This window comes from Paramormyrops kingsleyae, chromosome 20, assembly GCF_048594095.1.
Source record: "Paramormyrops kingsleyae isolate MSU_618 chromosome 20, PKINGS_0.4, whole genome shotgun sequence".
NCBI classification, from domain to species: Eukaryota; Metazoa; Chordata; class Actinopteri; order Osteoglossiformes; family Mormyridae; genus Paramormyrops; species Paramormyrops kingsleyae.
Window position 1 is genome coordinate 18058137 of NC_132816.1, and position 6393 is coordinate 18064529.

Genomic DNA, 6393 nt, shown 5'->3' on the forward strand with positions numbered 1-6393 from the left:
CACGGCCTCGGCTCAAGCGCCGCCTCGCGACTGGCTTTGACTGCGACATAACCCCGCGACGGGCCCCCCCGCGTCCCCGGGAGGGTGCCCTGCCCTTCGGGGGCTGGCCCGGCACGAGGCGTAGTGCACCGGCGTCTAATTAATTTGCACTTATTAGATAAATAAGTGGGAGAGATGGGGAGGGGCACGTTTGTGGTCACGGCGACGTTCTGCCCAGAGGAACCTCCAGTAATAAAGTGTACAAATTCACCAGATAATTGCCGGCTGATACATGCAGAGCCCCCCTCGAGTGCGGCCACTTGAACTGGCTGCTCTGCGCCCTACGGGGAGCCGCGCCGGCCGGGGCCCTTTGCATTATTCATCTGACGGGCCGCCAGCACCGGCACGGCGAAAAAACGGGGGTCTGAAGGCAGAGGCGAGAGAGCGCAATACCCGGCCGGACCCCCCTCACGCGGACCGATAGCCGCGAGGCCAGTCTCGGGGACGGATAAATGGATATTTAAATTGCATTTACTGTGCAAATTCTACTGAGAGGGTTTTCATTAGATATGTAATCACTCTGATGACCGGAGCACGAGGAGGGTGGGGGGGGGGGTGTGCGGAAAGGTGCGTGTTTGCGTAAGATTAGGGCAATACAGAACTAAACGAAAGGCCCCCGCGTGCGGTTAGCAGCAACACGAATCCATAAATACATGCCGACACTTTGCCATGATGCCAGTGAACCAGAGCCGCCGCATTACTGCAGACTCAGGCTTCGTTACAGGAAACAAATAACCGTCATTATCGTCGCGGGGAAGGGAGCGGAAATACTCCTCAGTTTATTGAAAAAAGAATAAATATGAAGAGTAGGCGCAAGGTAATTATTTTAAAATGAATCTTCCTATTTGGTCACGGTTGATGAGATGAAAAGAACAGCAGAAATAAGATTCTGCTTTGTATCGCCTTAAATTAATTTATTGGAACGCTATAGCTAAAATGCCTGCGGAATATGAAATCTGCCTTTCCATCTCCCGTCCGAACGTCTCCTAAATTGTCACAAATAAGTTCATTCCCCATTCTGCCGCGCAGTTTATTGTTCATATTCCACTGCCAATACCCTCCGTAAAACATCCAGCGCAGTGGCTGTTCAGCAATTACGGCACAAGTCGAAATTATCATAAACAATCCGGATCAATTAGGGACTGACGCAGCATCTCGTTAAGTAATAAAAAAATCACACGTGGCACGAAAATAAACACACAGGGAACTGGAAAAGCTGTTCTTAGGCATTGATTTGTCTCAGGAAAAAAAATAGTGTCTGCTAGCATTCTGCAGTAATCGCAGAGCCTGCCTTACCTCCTGGGACTCCACATTGTCCATCTGAAATTCTGGAGAAATAAAAATTTCATTGCTTTCCTCCCTCAATTCTCTAATAAAAGAAGATACATGGACTTACTGGAGTTAGGTAAATTCCACCTCAGCATAAGGCTTGTCTGCAGAAATCATTCTTGAGGGGCTGTAAAATTTGTGCATGTTGAATTAACCCCAGGGAATCAGATCAGCAGAGGTGAGCCCCAGCTTTAGCAAACTGAATTGACTGGACACTGTCAGTTAATTAGGCATTTCAATACTCCATTTTTCAGTGGGGTTTTCACAGGCGGTAGTAGATACAGAATATCTTTCTTTCTCTAAAGCTTTATTGCTAGGCTCTATATCAAAAGCTTTACTAAGCGGAAGGGGGGGGGGGGAGGCATTGGGGAAAGGGGATGCTCTCTTACAGGGATTGACAAAGAGCACTGGTCAGAATGTAGCCCCAGAACTGGAGAATAGGTAAATTTGTCAGAAGTCAGTGTAGGTTTTTTCTTTTTAAAGCAATACATGCGCTATATTTTCAAATAATAAGGTCTTAAATAGGGCTGAAAAGCTCTAAGGGGGGATCTAGCCTGTTATGTAGGAAATACAGCCTCTGCCATCCTAGACAATGGCTCGTTCTGGCAGTTTTACACGGCCTCAGTGTGCATTCATCATTCTGCTCAGGCCAAAATGTGATTGCTAGGCTTGTGACAATACGGAGTGTGCCCAGCGTAACCTGCAGGGCAGGAGCGGACTCTCTCTGTTAGAAACATGCACGACAGTATTTTAAAATTAGAACATGAAGGAATGCTCTTGATTGGAAAGGGGGTGAAACTTGATTGGATAATCACTGCTGTCAATCAGTGTTGCTGATCGACATTAACCAATAGGTGTTGCGGCATACTACTATAATCTTTTGCAGCCTCCCTACCCTTGTGGTGCCAGTTTATATTAAAATAAATTTATGTTGGAAATAACTGTAGCCTGCTGCCTCTCAAAAAGCATTTTCAGGCATGTATGCTGAAAAGGTTAACTAACTAAATATCTGTTGTACACTTTCATCACATGGTTGCAAAGTAACACTGCATGTGCAGGCAATGTGACAGGGAGCTGCAAAATCTCAGGACGGCATTTTTGAGTTCATCTGCGGCCGTTTGGGCTGAATTGATCCCCAGCCATACAAAGCCGATTAGAAGACACAGACAAATACCAGCAAAGCTGACGGCTGTGAGAGAACTGTAAATAGTGTGTATTAATAATTATCAGGGCCTTCATTTGAGTCTCACTTTTAAATCGTATATAACAGTGACACTTTTTGCACAAAATTATGTATGATCAACACATTGCCATCTACTGGTTTCTCTTAATGGTTATAATGGACAGGCTCACAGGGGGGCCTGCAGCATAACCCAGGAATCATAGGGCACAAGGCAGCCGTACACCCTGGACACACACACACTGCAAGCAATTTAGAGACATCAATCAGTCTAACTGACTTTAGACTGCAGGAGGAAACTGGAGTACCCAAAGGAAAGCAGTGCACCTCAAGGAAGGCATGCGAGCTCCTCACACAGGAAGCAGGTGAGGGATTTAGGGCCCCATCCGTCCAGGTCTGAGCTGACAGCGTGACACTGAGCACTGTGCCGCCATTGGATAATCAGTCTCTGCCACTATATTGAAATATGCACCGCGATACTGGATTCTTATTGTGGGCCAGTTTGAAGCCAATCAAGTAAGTTAAAATTAGAAATTATGTGTCATTTTTCATGTATTCAAATGCATTCTTTGAAACATGACTGTAATTCAAGTATTCATACAGTTATTCATCCTGGGTTTAGCATTTCTTGTGACTCTTACATACACGGATGAGCAAAACTAGGGAGGTACATCATATATGCAAATTACATTAATGTACATATAATAAACATTATATTTAAGAGTATATGTATGAGTGCATATGCTAATGTATTCACAGATCCAAAATAGCTTAAGTCTCAGATATAAAACTTGAAACCTGTATCAGACTGTGACCAGTAAATGGATCTCATCGGGTCAGGATAAAGTGCTTAGCGTATGTTTTTGGAAATTATACGTAGAGCATAACTGCCACGCTGCATGGACTTCTGTGATATGTCATAATCCCTCAGGTATTCAAAGTAATATCCATCCATCCATCCATCCTCCAGCCTTCGACCCACTACAGGGTAGCCTGGAGCCTATGGCAGGCAGCACAAGACACGGGGGGGGGGGGTTGCTAGGATGCCAGTCCATCGCCGGGCATGATATTATTTAAATTGTGTTTATTTTTATAATAGTTAATAAAGTCATTCCCTTTATGATAATATTGCATTTTCATTACATAAAAATCATTCTCTGACTCTCTGCGGGATATGCAATCATATAAAATGGACGGATGGATACTTCAGTATTTATACACTTCCCTCGGAATGCTATGTAAACAATAGCAACCAAAGCAGACGAGGCGGAATTATGACAAAACAAAATCGGCCCAGACCCACACACGGCAACACGAGCTCACAAAATCGCACCGAATTTGACGCACGGACCTTACGCCATGTCCACCGACAGCTTGAGTCACTTGAAAGCCTGGAGGAAAATGTTTGCGAAAACGCTCTACGCTTATTTTATTTATTAAATTTTTTTTCCCGAGCCTCAAATGGGTTAAATAAGTTACTTTTTTTTTTTTTTTGTTTTGGCTGTGCTTCCATCTGAAGTGCTGAGATCGGTTGACAGTTCATTCCACCAGGGCTTTCAAGTCTGCTTACACTGGGTTCCCAGGATTTTTCATGTTCTTATGAAAAATATCCCTTTGAAATCCCCGAGCTGCACATTTTAATCTCATTTGTGGATATGAGTGATGCCAAGGCAAGGCCAGGGATTGCGAGAGCAGTTTTTTTTTTTAGCATAATTTCATTTGTCAGGAGAATCTTGCGGCTGACATTGGAGGGGTGATTTAATTGATTTTAATCATACACCTGAGATTGAGAATGTGAAGCTACTGTCCTGAAAGATAATTCCCACCGTCTGATGGAATATCTCACTCTTCCTTAATGGGATTCCTGCCTCTTTTTGCTGCGGAAATCTACGTTTGTGATTTACATGACTAATTGCACAGTTGCATTGCGTTTCCCCGATTTTAGGGAATTTTTCTTTCCCCCACCAAAACAAATTCCTAATTCAAATACCAATTGAATAATATTCTGTTAGAGAATCTATTCCCAAAAGCATATTTAATTGTATATCAGCTGATGCTCAAACCTTCATAAATGTAAATTGTGTCTCCTCAGTGACTTCCGAATTAGCATCCACCGTAGGTTTAATATATATGTCTGCTGATACAAAAATTATTTTATCTTTTTTACGCGCTTGTGTATGTTTAGCGTGTTTCCCCAGTTCTGTAAAATCAAATGGTGGCGTAAATTTAACATAATTTATTAGTGGATTGCTAATTTCTGTTTAATGCCTCCTTGAAGTTTCTAAATACTTAAGAGAAGTTATTACCTCGAGTCTCTGTGGTACTCTATATACTGACCTCCAGAGCCTTCTACCTCCTCTGAAGTCCAGAAAATATCTCTGCTACTGGCCTATAATGCTCACACTGTATCAAAGGGTCATATAATAACTTATGCATTAAATTGATTTGAAAATGCTTTAGGTATGTCTGAAAAACAGCAGTGGTACCTGAAAACTGATGTACGCTCGGATTTATGATGAAAAGCGGCTGCAACGTGTTTCTCAGAACGCGATACACACCGTGCAAACTGCGCTGCCAGAATACCAATTGGAAGATTAAATCACGTTTAAACAGGCTGGCTTATCTTTTAACTTCTAAACAGATGATGTTTTTTTTTCCTTAAATTAAGTCCGTTCTAAACAAGCTAGCCTAACTTTTTTGCTTTTAAACAGATGGTTATTTTTTTATGATTTAAGTGCATTTTTTACAGGCTGACATATGTTTTAGCTTTTAAAAAGACAATTAAAAAAAAAAATTAAGCCAGTTCTGAACAGGGTGGCTGAACTTTTTTTAACTGACTAACACTAAACACTAAACAGACTAGATTAACCAATGAAAAAGAAGCGTCTTACTATTAAATCTTTATATGCTTGCATATAAAAATGTGTCACTCTCTAGCTTGAACAGCACTAAGTAGATTCATTCTAAAATAGTTTACATAGGATTTTTTTTTTCAACATGTATCACACTTAAGTTAAGGGATGAAAGGATTGGTGATGCACTGAACCAATGAACTAACTGGAGCACATTTTAGTTCCGCATTTTATTTTGGGTCCAGCATCTAACAGAGTGGTTCAGCCTTGGGTTCACAGAGTGATGTCCCAGGACAGACCCCCCACTGTGGGTCACTGTGACAAAACTCTGGTTTATACAAACAAATGGACACTGGCCTTCTTGCTTTGGAGGCTAAATGTAGCGATGATTTAAAATGAAATGAGTCTGTATTATGTCCCTGGTTGGAAGACTGTCTGCTCTTTCTTTCCATAGCATACGGATGACTACAAAGAATATTTGCATGATTAAAAGTACTCTTGAAAAGGCGGATGGTGACAGAGGATTTTTTTTTTCATTTGCCTGCTTCTTCTGACTGAAAAATTCATGCCGTGTCTAACAGTGTCTGTGGATTAATGCCCTGGTTGACCTTTAACTCTTGAAGTTTACTGCTTAGCCCATACATCAGGGATCTGGGATCCATGATTCACTGTTACTCTATTACCTGGTCAGCACTCTGTGTTCTCGATCATAAGTATCAGAGCAAGCTGAGCCTTTATAACCCAAAGCTCTCTATGCTCTCTCTACCTATTTTCCGGTGCTGTTTCCTGTGGGAAATGACTATTTTCCATGCATTATGTAATTATTGTTCAAATTCCTTCTACAATCTCCTCTCGGAAGTTACAGAAGCAACAGTCGTTTTCTGATTTCCATCATATTTTTGAGATGTGCGAGTATTAACTCCCTTGGATTTTTCAATTAACTGGGTATAAGAGAAAAAGGATCTTGAGCTATTTGACAATAAGATTAAATGC